The 19,597-nt window shown below is 39.0% G+C and overlaps 1 long non-coding RNA gene across 4 annotated transcripts; it reads right to left on the bottom strand.

Moving 5' to 3' along the window:
• Positions 1-2,113: 2,113 nt before the first annotated feature.
• LOC105452978 lies at positions 2,114-15,228 on the bottom strand. 4 transcript variants are annotated; one of them, XR_974809.1, is made up of 5 exons: positions 15,028-15,228; positions 14,726-14,875; positions 6,262-6,478; positions 4,407-4,600; positions 2,114-2,700 (listed from the first exon to the last, which is right to left on the bottom strand). It is a non-coding gene; the product is annotated as an uncharacterized LOC105452978 (long non-coding RNA). The 4 variants fall into 4 exon arrangements; XR_974807.1 differs by having other exon boundaries at positions 2,114-2,683; XR_974808.1 differs by lacking the exons at positions 2,114-2,700; positions 4,407-4,600 and adding an exon at positions 7,702-8,162 and having other exon boundaries at positions 5,696-6,478.
• Between the last annotated feature and the right edge of the window lie 4,369 nt (positions 15,229-19,597).

The following is a 19,597-nucleotide window of genomic DNA, read 5'->3' as shown; positions in this document are numbered from 1 at the left end:
CAGGACATGTAATGTCACAAATTATTCCAACTATTTAATTTACGAGTATGGCCCTTCATGACTTTTTTACATTTACGAAATTGCAAATTTTAAACGTCAATATTTGACGATTTAGTCCACTTGAGAAAAACGTTCACGTATGCATACGGCTTAATAAGTTCGCTTATCGATTCTCATCAGGTATGTCCTGCTACCTACCTGACTTACACGAAACTATTTTGTAGTACAAAAGCGCGGCTCGCATGCCCTTCGCGTTATTAATTATTCATCTCGCGCCACGAGAACGGCGACGTAATGAGCGCCCGTGCTCGCGTCTCTCTTCTCTCGTCCCTCTCTTACTCTCTTACTCTCTAACTCTTTTTCTCTCTCTCTCTCTCTCTCTCTCTCTCTCTCTCCTTCTCTTGTTCGGTCTTCTACTCACATGGCGCTTCTTCATCCATTCTTGCCTCGCGCGCGGCTTTTGCTCGAAAGTCAAGAAAGATTATTAATAGCCCGCTCCCGCGTGAATTATCGTGTGCTCTACGAGATATCGTCGCGAGCACGTGCGATATTCAGCGAGTTGACTCCGCGTTGCGCTGCAGCATTAGCGCCTGGTACAGCACGGGAAAATATCTGACCCAGAGTAGAAATTGGGTTGCTCCTCGAGATGCTTCGTTGCATTAATATGAGATCAGATGCCTTGCATTCAGTGGCCTGCCTTCCGTGTTATCTCACGAGTTCATCGAACTCTCGCTATGCGCGCTACTCGAGAATTTAAACTTTATTCTTTTTTTATGAAAAATATGGAGGGAGGAAACCCATGCTGCAAGAGAGCAAATAAACTTTAATAATCGCGAAGATTTTTTTTTACAACGCTAGCGATATATTTTCAACTAAAGAGATTTCATCTGCGGTACTTGAGTTACTAATTAAATATTACGAAGCGAGCTAGAAGATCGTCCGCTTAATTGCAGAAACTGTCCATTTCGTGGAATACATCGGTGCAATTTTAATGTCTGTTCGCAAATATTATGAAAATCGAGCTAGAAAATCGCCCGCTTAATTGCAGAAACTGTCCATTTCGTGGAATATATCGGTGCAATTTTGATGTCTGTTCGCAAATATTATAAACTAGTATTTCAATAATATATACTATATATAGTATAATATACGCAAAAATATTCTTGAAGCATTTAACTAACTCGCATATGGGTCATGATACATTTAAACATCGTTTGCGAGAATTGCGAGAATCTCGAACGGTTTAATGGCGCGGTGCTCGAAAACGTAGAAGTATGTCGGCACACGACGGAGTAACATAAGAAAGAAAGGAAGAGGAAGAAAATTCTCTCTCTTCGGAGCAGGAATATACCCCCGTCTCTTTCCCCAATAAAGGCGATACAAACGAGCTCATTATGCGGAAAGGGGCGCGGTTTCAGAGAGAGGAGCGCGCCGGTGCAGCCACCACGAAAACGAACTCGCGGAGTCAGTTCTCGACAGTCTGGTTCCTCGGCCGTTCCCGCGGCGATAAAGATAAAGGAACGGCGAACCGACCAGGCTGACGTAAACGCGCCGCGTTTCGCCGCGGCGCCATAACGCTCCCCTATCGCGCGTATAACATTCGAACATTAATTTGCATTCGCGTGGCTTCCTACCGGCTTCGTCTGCTTTGAAGCAATGAACGGAGCCAGATGGGCACGCGATAACCAGTCAAAAAGAACACTCGCTTTGTCGACCGAGATATAAATTGTATTTTTTTTTTTTATCGAGATAGGGAAATTAGGAGCGGTGCGAAGTTTTCCGATGCAAACCCGCTTTTTTACGCCGCTGATATCTTCTTTTTCTTTTTTTCTAAATAGCTATGAAGAAGCTCGGGTCATGAATTTTAACGTAATATGATATTACTCTTGAACATTGTATGTATCATTACTAGAGTGCATTCTGCGAGAATTTGCTACTGAAGCTGGTACTAGGTTAATCCTTCATATTGTACTTTCCGGTCTTTCCTGTTGAATATATCTACATACAATTCGTACGCAATCACATTACATCTCTAAGGACATTCTATTTAACATTCTATTTACATGAGAAATGATCAGAATTAAAATGAATCAAATATTTTCACTTGTAACATACATTTTAACTAAATTTATTATATCTAACGTGGACTCTACAAATTATGTGAATAATTCAATGTCTAAGTTCATACATTATCTATATGTTAGCCCAGACGTTCTGATTTCTAAGATTATCTTTTCTATTTTAGAATTTCTTTTATTATGAAAGAAAATATTATCTTGATAATATCAAGTAGAATGTATACATTTAGTCTGATCCTTTCGTTACAATTTTTTTTATTTTAAACTTTTTTTCGTTTTTTTTTTTTTTTAAGTAAAAAAGTATAGTTATCTTATATCAAGCTTCAATTATAAAACTGACAAATCGGTGTTTATTATCAGCAGCGTCATGCAAGGCGGCATTTCCTTCTCATGTCTGTCGAAGTAGGTCTTCCGCAGATTCTTCAAGTCACGAGTTCCTGACGTAGTTCCGCGATTGGCTAGTCTACTGAAGAGCCGTGCGACAAGAGAGTAGCCCCGCTCAAAAGACTCATTAACCCCACGGAGTCGTTAGCATATTCGTCCGTTGACCCGATCTTGATGAAGAGAAACCACTTGAATCTTTATGCGCACACATGTTTTCCTCTCTGTCCGAAGAATGGCGCTTGTTAGACGAAAAGAAGGACGTATGCAAGTTGTTAGCTGTTTGTAGCTTTTTGAATTTTAGAAATGAGAAATAATTACGCAATTTTTTTTTACTGGGACTAAGTTTAATATTTTTATTTAGTGTTCGCGACAGATTATGTCAAAATTGTTTTAAATAAACAATGATATTTATAAAAGAATGAAAGAGTTACTTATATATTTATTTCCGTATGTTGCGGTTGAAAATTGTATATAACTGTATATCGCGTAACCATTCGTATAAAATATTACAGAGAATCAAATTATACAAGTTATATAAATAACATTGTTACCTTGTTGTAATTTTCACGTATGTTGAATGTTTGAATGGTTGTAATTATAAATGCAAGATATACATTGTTGATGACGCCAAACAAAATCAATAATTACTATGAGGTTGTACAGGTATGACTAGTATGTATTGTGTGTATTGTGTATTATTCTTATTTACAATAAATTTGATCGAATATAGTATGTATAACTCATATGTAAGTTATACATTATCTAAATAAATAGAAAAGTACGGGATTATAGGAATATTTTATACAAACGGTATAAAAAATTATCGCTTAATAAAATTAAAAGCTGTGTTAAATTTAAAATTGTAAAATTAACTTATTTTAACTTTTATTAAAGTCAATATACATTAAATCTAGCTGTTAAAGTAAATAAAAAATGATGCTTCTCACATAAAAAAGATCATGAAATTGAAAACAAAAATTCAATTTTTATTCTATGAAAAAAAAATATTCAGCAATAAATATTCTTCAGATTCTCAAAACTTATTCATTTATACATTATTACAAAATGTTAAAATACTATTTTTTAATGACAGACAGAAATACTCAAAATAAATTTTTTGTCGTTTATTCCGACGCAATCGATTTTTTGAAAAAAATAAAAGATTCAAAATAGTCTGAAAACTTATCATATATCATCGGATAACCTTATAGAATTGCTAATACAAAATGTATAACTGGTATATATATCATGATTATTGTATAATATTTATGGATGGCTTATGGTACTGTTTAAATGAATGAATAATGGACGAATATTCCAAATAGAACACTAGAATTAAATTTACATTGTTTTTAGAATAATGCCACCAAGTTAAAAAAATTATCAATACTATCTTCTAGATTTTGTAACTTCGACATGTAACCTAATAGCAAACTGCACGCATGAATTTTCCAGCACATGCATTGTGGAAACCCACTTTCGAAATTCGATATCGAGTACTATGTGAATGATTATTTGAAAACGATTTGCGGAATCTCATTAGAGGCCATTTGCATCAAACGTCAATTAACTCATGTTACGCGTTAGAATATTCAATGCACTTTGTACTGGATCGGCCTTTAATTAGCGACAGAAGTTAAGTCAAATTGCAACAAAAGGTTAAAATATATATATAATACACACACACACATACACATTTATTATTCACGCTATTACTTGATTTTAAAATAATAGTCACAAATCTATGATAATAGGTCCGATACAATAATAGAAATATCGATCTTCAATTGTATCATTAAATCTACAGAAATCTTACTGGGAATTTATTTCCATTTCTGGCTTCATATATTTTAACACGATTCAACTCAACGTTTCTCCGATACACTCGTATTTCTATTTGAGGTGAACTTTGATCAGAAAAATGTTTAGCTCGATAGTTCTTACCTTTGGAACGTATTAGACATTGCTCGCATTGGGAAGTACGCATACGTGTCGGTTTCTAGCTGAGTTAAAAGTTCAAGCACGTCGCACCACCGTCGATCTGCACCGAAATTTCAACAAAATTTGATTTTTTCGTTCTTTCGCAATCCCTTCTACAAAGCGAGTCACCCGCTGCCGTCGATGATTCGTCGATATTCCTACAATGGAATATTCCCTATAGAATAATTGACTTTATTGGATTACCCCGGCTGCATCCTCCGATATGCGTATATAGCGCGCGATGAACAAAATAAATGTTTGTAACCTGTATGAATTATTCTATCAGGTTATCATTACTGAAACTCAAAAATGAATACGTAGCTTTTACTATAAAGATAATAAAGCTCTCAGGACAAATGTTATTTTATTCTGATATCTATTCTAATAGATTATTTTAGAATAAATCGCTGAAATATACATTTTGATGAACGCTTCTATAAAATGATTTTATGAATCGATTACTGCAGTTATAAATATATAATAATGACAGATATAATCAGATTCAGCATAATAGATATTTATAATTCTGCAATAGGTTTAAGGGATATTTATTGCGCTATAATTGCAAGTATGCAAAGCATGCGCGCGAAATGAGAAAAGAACACATGCGAGCGCGCAGGATCATTTCCTTGCATGCGGATGTTGTGGTCGTGCACTTTAATCGAGATAAATCTCGATATTTATAGTCGACGATCGGCCGGATATGTTGGGCATTGTACTTCTATAAATGCGCCAACGCGTCTGCAGCTGCAGAGGTTCGGATATAACGTCTGAGCTTATTATATGCGATCGCAGTACAGCTCACGTCGGCGTGCATTTATGTTTTGCGTTTACGTGCCGTGGGTGGATACGAAGAAGCACAGTATGGCGAATGGCGCGCGGCATTATAATATGCAAAAGCAATAATTTGTTAGAGTTCGGAGAAATTAAACTGGTCCGCGCGATATTTGGAAGAACTATAAATACGTATATCGTAGGTTACATACGTGTTTGCGACACCATTTGCACGTATTAATTAGTCAGTGATTTAATTAGGCAGCTTAAATATTTGCCGACAATGAATAAAATATATTGACACGATTATTTCATCTTCGAATAGCTACGCTTTCTCTAACAGGAGAGTGACATGACTTTCTTTGAGACGTCCATTAAGGTAAACGTAGCAGTGGCTGAACATGTATCTATGTCTGAACACGTACACAAAATTTATTAATCTCAAATACTTTTTTTATTATAATATCAAAATTTATTTGTAAAAATATTTAAAGGTTACAATTAAATTATAATATTATGAAAAAAATCATTTAAAAATAAATCTTTGTGTACTTGTTCAGACATAGATACACGTTCAGCCTGCACTGGTACGTTTACCTTAGTGTATCTACATTAAAATTCAAAAATTGTGTTTCGCAATATTAAAATCAAAATACTGAACTCTAGTTTTCCACTTAAAATATAAAAAAATCTGAATGAGTAGAGACTGTATCCCATCGTGCGCTTATTTATTGAACAAGAAAGCACGAGGTTTCCAAAGTTCGAGCGATCCAATGGAAGCGCTCTCGATGACGATACGATTTTCTCTGGGATTAGCCCAAGCAATACAGCACGTAGGAAGTAACGGCGGAATCCCGGGCACGGGGGTAGGATTAGTGGCAAGGTGTTTCAAGATCTCGTGCGCGCAAGGGATTTTATGTAGGCCTCGCGATTATGGCTTTTACGAGACGATTACGTACCTCGCGTCGCCCCGCTCGTAAACTTGATCGCGCTACCTGGAAGACGTAATTTCTGACCGGAGATATGTAAGGCGTGTAGTTTGTACCGCGATTATCTTTATACGCTACGATCTTCGCGTAGATACGAGAGCGATTCGTCGAAGGTAGATTGAGTGTCCCGTCACGCGATTGTACGCAAACAAACGGTGAAAGACGGACGGGATCCTGCTTTCGTGCCATTGTGCGCGAAAACTTGCAGGTGAAAGCTCGCGGAGATATCGTACTTCTGTCCCATTGTCTTGATTTCAACGCAATTGTTGTTCCCTGCAATTGAAAATCTTAGGTCATTTTTACCATAACGGTAATGGACAGTAAAATATTATATTTGTCAAAAAATTGCTAAGAATTTGAAACTGAATAAAATTATCCGAATATATAATAAAATAGGATTTCTATGTATACATATATTTTGAAATATTTAAACACATATAATTACTGTCTTTGAAATTTATAAAATAAAAAAGCTTCAATGCAACTGATAGAAATGTTTAAAAGTACATTATTTCTTATTAAAAAAAAATTAAATAAATTTTATTAACAAAGTGATCGTACATCTGGCAATGTAACTTCGATTTAGCGTGTCAGATTTAACAGAACATCTCCATTTATTGTTGTTTTATATTAAATTTTCACGTTGGGGGCGTAAACGCGACTTTATTACATTCGCCGTGACCAAATGTCACGCATTGCCACGTTAAAACCGGCCATATGATCTGCTGCGTGCAATTACTTTTTTTACGAGGCCTTGTATGTGTAATGTGTGTGTATATGTGCCTTCCGCGCGTTTCCTCGGTTTTCTCGCGCTCGTTTTCAGTCGTAAAACTTTTTCGCTAAATGAACCTGGGTCAACGAGGTACCCGTGACTTAACTTTTCGTATTTAACTTACACCGCGTACACACATTGTTACGACAATTGTAAAAATCGCTCGCGCTTATATGGTACAATCCCTGAAGAATTTTTACTTGCAATGCTCCACTTTGTCAAAAGTGGTACATTATTTCTGATCATTTAATATTTTTCTCCACGAGATACTCGTATAATCCCGTGGAGTTTTCACACTCCTACAGTTGTTTTATTCATTCGCTCATTCATCCACCTTCTCGTTCGCCGATACCGAGTTTTTATCAAAAATTGTTTTCAATTTAGTGCCCGCATAACACAGACTGACGAGTACGAAAATTAATTTTTTTCACAAGAGCGATTTTGACATTTGCGCATTTAGTAAATTTTGTTATCTTTTCAGCAAATTGATTTTAACAGTTAACGATGATCTGTTTAACAAAAAAGAAGTTCGAATTTTTCGTCATATTTTAAGAATTAGAGACATTCGACATTAGTAAATTAGTAAAATGTTAATTGCTTAAGAAATTACATTTGACAACAAAGGTCAAGGAGGTTTCTACGTCTTAGATGCACTTTTTAATTTATATAAATGTAATTTTTTAAATTATATTTCTTTACGTATCTATGAAGATTTCAGTTATACCTCTATACGCGTTACAAATTTGTGCCGCATTTGTGCGGTAGACATTTTTTTCGGCGAGCAATCTAGAAGCTGCGACGTTCCCATCCGCGCGCGCGTACCTCTCGTGTGACAGAATCGCATCCGATTATCTATGGCTTTCGGTAGTGATCCCATACGTCAGATGAAGCGCGTGCTCCCACGAAGAGAGGAATGGAGGAAGAAGATCATCTCGCTTTATGGGTTCCGTACGTGTCCAGCGCGGTGGCGGGGAACGATACCGTACGGTGTGCGTCCTGTATTGTCCTCGCTTATTTATCGTCGCGAATGCGATACAATTCCGAGGGTCTCCGATACTACGGGTACGAATACGAGATATGTGGAATCTCCCAATGATTCAGATCCCCCCTGTGTCCTTTCCACTCGTAGCTAGCCAGATAGCGCGTTACATCGATATGAAATCCTGCATGATCCTCGAATCGCTGCTATAGACGCCAAGAAAGGGAGAGAGAGAGGGGGAGGAGAGTTATAGCCTTGCCCGATATTCTGCAAATTTATCTGCATAGTATATTTCAGACGCGATTACTGCGCTCGGACGTCTCTAAACATGTTTATTTCACATAATAATTTATATATCTCTCGTCACACATCAAAGAAATTACATATATTTATTTAAAATTATACATTACGATTAATGTCAATTTTTATTTGTATGTTACAGGTATGTATATAAAAGTTTACGTACATCAGAGGCCAGTACCAACGTTTTACCTAAATCAGCGACTAGCAAGTACGTATTATAGTTTCATAAAACCATTATAGAACAAAAATAGTGAAAAATAGTGGAAAAATTAATAGTATATGAAATTGGACGATAATAGAAAGCGATAAGCGTGCCTTCACTAACTTTTAACTCTCTCATATTCGTATATAGAAATGATATCTATCATATTCTTTTAAAACAGCACGAAATGCTATTTCTCCAAAATAGCATGACATATAAAAAAATAACGTGATATTTGGAACAATCGCGAAATCGCAAACTTTTCTTGACTACATATCGGTACGAGAAGAAATGTGAAAAGTTACCGATGCACTTGCCAGATAAATACTTGGCGAATGGGTCAACCTGTGGCACGAAGTAGTTCGTGACTCGAAGACGTAATTCTTTTCTAATACTCTCCGATCGAGCGATCGGAGATCGCGAAATGTAGGTCGTCGTACGTCTAAAGCCCGTTGCGCAGATGACATGACTTTTAATGGACGGTCGACTAAAAAGGGCACCAAAAAAAGATACGAAAGGCGCGCACAGATGGAACTTTTATCGTTTGGTAGCAGAGATGATCCGGCTGCCTGATCCGCTATCCTCCGCCGACTCTCCATTCTTTTCTCATCGTTCTCGTGCCTGTTGTCGTAGTCGGTGTCGCCATCGTCGTCGTTGTCGTCGTCGTCGTTGTCGTCGACGATGCCCGTTGACGACGAGTCTTGTAATCAAAAAGTCATTATCCACGGTTGCCTCCGACTCCTACAACTTTCCCGTTACCAGGTCCGACCACAATTCCTCGGAGTTCCTGGGATCGGGGACGATGCGAAATGAGAGACAATGATACTACTTCGTATTAATTTCCCTCTTCGTACGACAGCGGTCCCTCCCCCCCCCCACCTTCTCCCTCTTGTCCCTTTCGCCCAGCGGAACATCCACCGTGACTGCAGCAGCACGCCGCGCTCCCTTTGCCCGTCGTCGGGCGTTCGTGAAGCTTCCTATTGTTGGGAACGCTTGTTTTCATCTTCCGTTTCTCTCGCCCCAATCTTGTACGTCCCGTCTACCGGTGCACATTCACCTTCGGCGCGGCACCGAAACGACGACGTGGGGATCCGGTACCTCGGAGCGGTTTAATGCGGTATGTGGGATACTTTGATAGATACATCGCGGCGAGCGCAACCGCGGATCCGAGGGCGAACGGGTTACGATGTGGGGCACGTAGTGAAATTATTACGCGCGGTGTAATCACGTCACACCTGCTTTAAGCTTCAAACAGAATACGCGGTTATGAAATAATGGCAATTCGAGACGATAACGATTGAAATCGAGTGAGCGACCCCGGTGCACGATTCGATCTATTATTGTCGCGATACGTCTGAGCGCGATATTATTTTTGCAATGTGTTAAATTTTCTCCTGCCCGCGAGTATATATACCGCGTCAAATCGATATTTCAAATGAACGAGAGATTTCGGGTCGTTAATAAAAGAGCGACTACATCGCACCTCTGCAGAATTCTGTTTGGCGACACATTATTTAAATCAGCGCTATGCTTGTTTGCTGTCTCTGTGTACATGTAAATACATTCCCCTGCTCTTGCGACCCCACCTCCCTGTGCCACAACCATTCAACGAACCCCCCCCCCCCTCTCCTCAATCATTGAAAAGAGACAACGTACACTGGCGTTGATCATACCGTGACAATCCCGATGATGGCGGATCACGTGGCGGCAATCATCCCATAAACTAGATTTTCGCGTTTGCTTTCGCCTCTCCGAAAATTCGGGAACGCGATCCATTATTTCGTTCATCTAATTCGCTGACAACGATCATAAAACGTTCTGTTTTGAGAATGCATTTCGACAATTTGGCTTGCAAGAAACACATCACACTTTTTTTTAGATGAGCTTTTCAGAAGCTCGCGGCTCTCGCATTGTTGTCGCGTACTTTACGCGTTCGGTTGTAAGAGTGAATGCTATCGCGTTCTGATATGAAAGGCCTCTCTTGTCCGCGTTTTATCTTAATGTCCGTCCAAAGTAAACGTCTTGAGTCTCCCGCGCTATCTTTGATATTGGTAATTCATGCTGACTACCAGGTATCTGCGAGACATGTTTATGCCAAACGATTTCGCGGAATGACTCACTCGGTTGTTCCAATCTAAAGACGTAGGAGGGAGGCGGCCAAGAAGGAAGCAAAGCCGGTTGAAATACGGTGGGATACAAGGGGGAGAAACGATATTAAGATAGGTATTGAGATATTCAGCTCCATTAGCGTTGTGCGGCAAGAACCTCTGGGAATCGTTAAAGATTCGGCTGACTATGCCGAGAGAGATACGAACCAGTAGTGAGCATCAATATGTAAGCGACGTCCGCACGCAATATAATGGGCAATATGAATGTATCCGCGGACACGGATAATTTTCATTTTATTCATAAAAGCTCCATTATTCCATTTTGGAAAGAGAAGTGTCAAGTAACGTTCAATATAATTTTTGAATGGAAATATCTCGTCGAAAAAGATGGAGAATTACTCTCTCGATAACGATCGATTTTCTTTACTTGCCAATAGCATCAACGAGCACTCCGAACACTAGAAAGCGCCGAGCTTATCGTGAATGCAGTCGCTTTTGTATGCGCGAGCATGCACAGGTGTAAACCGGTAGCTCGGTGTTTACAACCGCGATATTCCTTTTATCGAGTCACCCCTAGATGCGCGTCCCAGAACGCTGCAGCTTCTACGATTTTCAAAGTGCTTCGTTATTCGTGCATCGATACTTTTTCTCTCGGAAACGAATTCAGCGATATCCTCGAGCGGAGAAAATTCTCGCGATACTTTGATGTTATCGCGCGTCTCGCAGAATCGCGAGACTATTACGCGTTATGTCGCACGCCACTATTGCAAACTACTAGTTTTGCGACTATTACCTGCTCAGAGTTTCATAAATCGGGAACCGTTCGCTCGATTGACAGCGATTGTCCGTGAATAATGTAAGCAGTACGTAGCCCATGTTACGGCGCGGCGTACAGAAATGAAATCATTAATTATTTTCTGATTAGGAAGTTAACGCTGTTGGATACATTATACGCTCGCTTGGCATAATATTCGCGTAGTGCGTTACTCTCCTCGTTATTCTTGAAATTTACAAAAAGTCATTTTTATTAATTGCCTTAATATTATTTACATTTGCGGGTTATAATATTGAAATAATTACTTGATGTTCCCCATTATTCGTTTTACTATATAAATTATATATATGTAATTCTGCAGATAATATCCTAAAGTTAACTTTTGCAGCAATATAAGATTAGTTTAAATCGTATGAGAATTTGTGGAATGTATACAGATTGATGCATTATTAATTGTTATTAACGTTATCTCTTTTTTTTTTGTACTTTAATCGTGCAGAAATGTAATTTCGCATCGTAATTATCGGTAGTTACATATGCGAATCCGACGACGAATCTCATGTTACACTTAAAGAATTCATTGCAACCGTTCTTCCTTCGACCGGCAAACTCACGGCACCGACGAAATTGCAAGACGATCTGGTCGTGATTGCGGCCGGAATTACGCGTCATAATGCACAATAGTGGCATTCACGGCTAGCACGCAAGAAAGAAAGGGTGGAGGGGAAACGGTAAGGGAGTGAAATCGGATCTCCGTGGGGCTCGGCAATAAATTAGTACCATATTGCCGTATCACTATTTATATGCAGGCCTACCGTCCCACAACGATAACATTGTCGTTTGTTCTGTGTCCAGCGGCATTACTCCGTGGCGTCGACAATGTGTATTTTAACGTATCATTCCGCGATTCCTCTGTGGAGGAATCCGCCTCTAACGATCACGTTTCTTTCGTAAATTAATGAACGATGTCTTTGAGTTCGTTGTCTCTTTATATCCCGCTTTATCTCTCCTCACTTCTTTCTTATTAAATTATTCGTGAAGACCTTGCCACTTGACCTCAATGACTTATACATTCCGTTCGACGAGCACAAATAGTGATTCTCCAATTAAAAACGCTTCTTCTTCCGTTCTTCTTAAGATCGTCACGGAGGCTCTTAGGAAAACTCAATCGAGAAAGTAATCGAAATTCTTACAATTATAAATATATCTTTGATAATTGCATAGAACAAAGAACAGAATTTATAGCGTATTCGCCAAATGATATACTGCGCGAGAAAATTATTCTATAAGTTTCAATCCTGAGCCTTTGCAAATACACCCCGAGCAAGCTCACGCCAGGAGGGATCTGCGAAGATACGTCACGTCGTTGACATTTGAAGTGTATCCGTCTCCAAAACCAAGCAGTGTTTGTCGGAAGCTTTCTTTCGCAAACGTGACTAGGTTATGATCGAAAGGAGAGCTTGCCGTTTCAAAATGCTCTCCGACAGTCGCGATGGTTGGGCTATCCCCACAAAGGGTAGAGTCGATCGAGTTTGTTATTCCAGCAACCCTGACAATAGCTTACGCTCCATTTTCAAAACGCGGGGAAGTGCAAAAACACTCCAAGCCGTATGTGTAATATTCTTTTATTTTAAATCAATTTTCGGATATCGCACACACACACAGCGCATCTCTTCGCGATTATGTTCTTCCGCAAATCTCTTTCTCCATGAATAATTCTATGTTTTTGAGTACTAAGAATAATTTTACAATTATAAATTCTATTGCTTATCTTTATAATACAAGCAAACTTTATTCACGTACTTCTATCACTTTTTTTCTAGATATGAAAATAGAACGCTTTATTTTATTTAGATACATATATTTCATAAATTTCTATTATATAATATAATTTTTTAAATATTGTTCTTTTTTCCACTTATATATAAATAAATAAGAAAACATTTGGTTAACATTTGGTTAACAAACCAAAAAGCGTACTTTGAATCGTGTCTAGAAATCTTAAGGAACTTGACAAATTACTGCGATGCATTGCAATGATATCGTGACGGAGACGAGATTGCGTTCGTGGTGACGTCGCCTTTCTATCGCTTGTTACAAAGGTGAACGTTACATAGCGAAGGAAAGCCTCATTAGCATATCGTGGACGAAACAAACTCGCTCGCTTCTAATCGTTGAGTAGCTGGTACTTTCGACTCTCGGCTGACGTTGATAAACGTTAATGAGGGCCGCACGTAAATTTCCTTAACTCCCAATGAAAAGTTTAAATGATAAAAAAGTGGCAAGTAATTAAACGCGGTGATTGGCACTCTAGACTGAGTAAACGAAGATTCTTTTAATTAAGGTCCCATCGCGTATCTCTGCTCTCTTCGGTCGTGTCAACCGCTGCCTACTTATCTTTTAACGGTGCTTTCATGCAGCTGTAGGTTACATATATTTTGTAGACGATAAAGTAGGAGAGTTTGATAGAAGAAATTATAGATGATAATAAAATATTAAAATAATTATGGCAAATAATTGAGCGCAAATATCTTTAACAATAACATGCAGACTATAAGTCGAAAATATATTTCATTGTTTTGTGATATTGAAATATCCAATATTTAATTAATTATTTTTATCGATATTCACGTATTACAATTTATGACACAATATACTGATAATTTCTTAATATGTTTTCCGCAATATGAATCTCTAATATTCTATTAAATAAGTACTATAGAACATTACGTCGATAACAGTAATGTATCTTCATTTCTGAGTGAAGACGATTTTGCTACTTCATTGATCTGTGCATTTTTTTTCTACAACTTTACTACAATATGAGTTATGAAATTATTTTTTATGGCAATATGTTCCTCCGACGGTAGCGTTAGCCACGTTTACGAAAATATTCGTTCACTGTTACAGCTGCGATCCGCCGCTAACATACGAGGAGCGTAAAATGGCGCGACCCCCGCGTGAGAAAGCGGGTAGAAGTGAGCGCGGGTGAAATCGATCGTAGAGGCGGATTAAGCTCAGCGTGGCGTCGTAAAAATGTGCTTCTCCACTTTATACATACTTTAGTCTCGCACGCGGCATCTCCCACGCACTTACTGTCCTTACGCCGCTTTCGGTAATGCAACCATAAATAACAAAACAGGCTCCCGCCAGCCCCTGTGAAGCTCGTTTCGGGACGTTATCGCGTATTCCCCTTCGAACCCACCCCGGAGCATCTCAGCAAGGGGTAATCTTCCTCGCAAATGCTTTTCTCCGCGATATGTATGAGAAGCAATCAAACGATCCGTCAGCGGCCGCCAAGACGGATGCGTCGATTTTTCCGTATACGCGTATACGCGCGCCACGACGGCATGTAGTATTTTAAATCGATTTCGCGCTTACGTCTCTCGTCGCCGCGGTCCCCGTTGTTTTTATTCCGAACGTCTCGTAATGGCATTTTTATTTTCCCGGATTTGCGCGATAGCGAACGCACTTCGTTGTCGCTCCGTTGAATACACACGGTGACAGAAATCAAATTTTAATTCGGTTGAACTGGAATATAATTGAATAATTTATCACGAGACGCGAACGCAGAATTACACACGTAACTGCAATAACTTGAAATAAACTAATTAGTCTAATGATACAATGATACATCTTCTAAATCGTTCTGTTTACTCTAAAATATTGTTACGGCAACTTACTCGGAAGTATTATTGTGGCAATATTTATGTAATTCGTCGGCACTCGCGTAAATTTTAAATCACCGACTTCAATCATCCTCCTCCGATGTCGATAGTGAATATCCACGAGCGAGGACCACCCGCGCACGCCCGACAGAAATATCGTTACCTCCGAGAATTTCCAAGTATAGGAACCGACAGCTTCAGAAATATCGGGTTATGTGCATTGCGAGTGCGACTATTTTCGGAGCAACAGACATACGCGTGAACGACGACACCAACGGTGAAAATCGGCCACCCAACTGGCTGGCCTTAATGGTCTCAACGAAAGCGGGGAGAATAAAAACGCAAAAACGACAATCCTTTGAGCCCTCGTCGATCTTTCAACTGCGTGAAAGACTCCGTGCCGTAAAATACATCCGAGTTCGAAAAAAAGTCGAAAAAGCGAACAAGCGTATTTTAATCGGTTGCCTCATATTGAATTAAAATAGATGTGATAATACGAAAAGAGTTGTACAAAATTAAACCTTACATAATAAATATAATTTCCACCGTCTAAATTTTTACATTGTTTGACGCGAAAATATCACAGAATATACTTGGATCGTTTTACAGAAACTAGATTTTAAAGTTTACCCCCTTTGACACATTAGCGGCATATTAAAGCGTTTCTGTTTTGTGCTCGTACAATGTAAAATAGATGGTGTAAAATGCAATTTATCTTTCTGCAACGACGGGCGCTTAGAATCGCGGAGAATGTTCTTAACGACGTTTCGTAATTAGTCACAGCTCGTTGTGGAACAAAGTATTTCGCGAGCTTAGTAAACGCTCGTATTGTTGAGGGCACTTTGTGAGTGCGGTTGCTTACAGGCGGGTACGTTCACGGCTACACGTAGGAACAGCGGTACGTGTTGCGTACAAGCGCAACCATTGCGGCGTCAGCAACGCCTAATTTAATCGCTAGGTAATTGCATAATATCCAATTTGTAATGTAGGCTGCGTGACGCTACGTTCCACGCCAAGCCGCATCGGTGCACGTCTAAGCATTTGCAAGTTGTGCAAGCTGCAATAATTAAGCTCGCGGATCGCATGATGTTCCAAAGGTTTGAATTACAGAGAATTTTGACATTAAATTTCATTCGCATCGTGCGGCTGCTAGGAAGAATGAAAAACCGTGCTCACACCGTGCGTATGTTGGTCATCGCAGATAGGATCGTGAAGGGTATTATAAAAGTTTTAATAAAGTAGGAATATTTTTTTGCAACTTTAATTTGGCGAATTAATGAAACGGGTCTTAACAAGTATTTTTGATACGGAAGATATAGCGGAATTGATTTATTTTTTATGCTTTAGAAAGCTATTTTCATATTTCTTCAGTATAGTTTAAAAATATTATTTAATATAAAATTAATGTACCTTTGCATTTAAGTAAAAGTCAAATAACAATCTTGAATTAATAATTCGTTCTTACGAAATAAAGTTAAAATGTTTTTGCTGACTAAAGAACAGGTAACGTTTATATTTTCGATTGAGAACAAAATTAACATCGTAATATTACCGACCTGATTACGTCGTTCTCCATTTCTGTCAATATTCGAACAATCTTAAAACATATTATTGGCATATAAAACCGATTACAGGACAAAAAGTGCAAAGAATTAAAAAGAAGTGTAACGTAATATATCTACCAATTTAAACTAAAATTAATCTTAAATGATGTAATCTTGAAATTATTTTTATTTATTATAAAAACTTTTTTTATTAAAATCAACGCGCGATATTTTTTAAAATTTTAATATCAACTTTCTAAATCTATTAATGTTACATTTGTGGATTAAATCATTTTATTTAAAGTCAGGGAAGAGGTAAACAACCGAATGTAAATCGAACTCTGCTTCAAATATATGATTACATGGCCATGGTTATAGCAACATACGTGCCTGACCTAATTAACGAAATTGCCATTGTAATTAAGCGAGCAAAACATTATCTGCAGGTTAATGCAAGACGACGCGATAGTGGAGAGATGACCGTAACGAGTTTTGCATTGGGGTGGGATATAATTAGGACGGAAAATACAGTAGAATGGTGCCGACAGAGTCACGCTGCTCGTGCCATTTTTACAAGCCTTCAGAAGCACGTTCCGAGCATAGAAATGGGAAAAGGAAAGCGCTGGATCTCGGTGATTTTGTGTTGTGAAGTTTAAAGGTTGCAGTTGATGCCGCGGTGGAAAATTTATTTCTATTTTTTGTTGATATTATCGCGAGTAGAGCTGTTTCTGCGTTGTTAATAACAAACATCAGCGAATCCATGCGTTATCTTTATTAATTATGAGTTTACTTCTATAAATGCTGTAATAAACATATTTCTAGCCAACAACTATTTACATGCAGATTTATTTCGAGAAAGCGTAATAGAATTTAATTAAATATGCTGGCTGCAAATAATATAACCCCTTTACAGATATTTAAAAGCATATGGTATAATATTGCATTTTTCCTCGTTTTTAACCAAATTAATATTTTAATTCAACCTCTTTTTTTAATTTCACTGTAACGTGATGTCATATTTAGAAATATTTTAAGATAACATCTCTTTTCACCTGTCTGATCTACATATTTAGTGAAAGTCAAATTAAAGAAATAACACATGGAAATCTGTACAAGAATGGCAGCTTGCGAAAGGCAGATTAAATGTGAATTTGCGTATTTCCCAGCATTTACACACACACGCGCGCGCGCGCGCGCTCGCGTGCGTGCGCTAGGTTGATATATAGATGTAACATTGTATTAATTCGTTTATATAAGTGTTCAACATTTCACGTATTTACAGTTTGCAAATGTGACATTGTGTGGCTCGCTATTCAATAGCATTCGCGATTTTGCGCCATCGTGAGTTTCTATCGCGGCCAATTCATCGTATTGCATGCACTTTATTCGAATGCACTTCCCTAGCATCCGCATTTATGCGGACAAGCTGATAGTTCAACGAGCGTGCATTCAGATCTCATTTTCAAAATTTTAAAGCTCTCTAAATATCCTCTCGTGTGACTCTGTTGACTAAAATTCACGAATCAATAAGATGACTGGTGCTTATCTCTAGCTTAACCGAAATTTTCACAATTCAATGTGACGTGAATTATTCAAATTGCAGAAGAAAATATAAAAATATATATGTATTTTTAGTCCTTCCCTTGTGCCACGAATTCCTTTCATGTAACTTATTGTCCGAATTCCTCAATACCTCACGATTGCTCCGCACAATCGCTCCACAAGTCGTCGTGATCATGAATGCTTTCGAAGCGCCGCATGTGCGCCCCGAAGAACGCGAGATGACTCGGGCTGTCGCGCGGCTTGTTTACGCACGTACCCGGCACAAGTGGAATATTTGTCGATGGCCGCGAGCCTGAAAAACGTGGACGGCTACTCTTCGCCCGATCGCTCGTAATATGGTCACGCGGGGGCGGATAAAGCGGACATGTGCTTCCACACGGTGGAAAAAGAAGCGCGGACCTCAGCATCGCCGGAAGGTCTGTTTGCTTAGGAGACGAAAAACCGGGCGTTAAAAGCCGCTCCCACCGAAACACTCACGCAGCCCGTTGTCGACGACGACGAAGACGACAAAGACGACGAAGACGACGAAGACGACGACGATGATGTAACTGGTACAGATCCCCGGGCCCTGGGAAACGTCCGGATAATGCGCCGTCGTTCTCGCGTGGGTCAATATTTTCATTATTTTCCGTCGACAACGAGGTGGCGAACGACGACAACGTGGCGGGGAAAACGCCGTGGAAAACGCACGCGAGGCGCTCGACGAATTTTTTTTTCCGCACGAGTCGTTCCGAGGCGCATCCCCACGGGAATTCAACTTTTTTCCTTTTTTTTTTTCGAGGCCCTCGCCCACACTCTATTTCTCCGGCAGAGTTCCGTCAGAACGGAAAAAGGCCTCTCCCGCCTGTTAAATAGAGAAAAAAACACGAGGTGCTGAATATTTTTCGAGCCATTGTTTCGGCACGGTGACAATTCCGGTCGAGTGCCACATTTCGCTACGGAAGGGCCACGAGTAAAGTGTGAGAGAAATGTTGACGGATCTTCGGGCGAAAGTATACGTCCCTTCGCATGAATTAAATGTCCGCGGAAACCGTTGCGGGACTCGCTCTTCTGCTATCTTTAAGTCAAAACTTGTGTGATGTAAACGGAATACAGAAAATATTTAATCTATACATGTAATTTGTATTATTCGGAACATCTAATACAAAGTTACATTATCGCGGCGCTGTAAAGATATTAAAGCTACTAGATTATTGAAAAGCACAAGCGATTGCCGTTATAAATAACGCTGGAATATTTCAATTTGTCTATTCGATAAATTTACTTCGATTAACGTGGATAATTGACTATGTGTTTCAATTCGTGGAACTGATAAATCAACCGGTTGAAAGGATTATCTTCTTAAGATCTTTCCCCTCCGGCCCTCTTCTTGCATCCTCTTCCGGTCCTTCGTCACTCGTTGCGAGCTTCCAGATGCGCATCCGAGAGGTTTTACGACCTGCGCGTATTAGTAAAACGATGTCTTCATCTAAACATTT

This window comes from Wasmannia auropunctata, unplaced genomic scaffold (genome assembly GCF_000956235.1).
Source record: "Wasmannia auropunctata unplaced genomic scaffold, wasmannia.A_1.0 LD336023.1, whole genome shotgun sequence".
NCBI classification, from domain to species: domain Eukaryota; kingdom Metazoa; phylum Arthropoda; class Insecta; order Hymenoptera; family Formicidae; genus Wasmannia; species Wasmannia auropunctata.
Note: the sequence above shows the minus strand (reverse complement) of the source record. Positions and strands in the feature narration are given on the sequence as shown.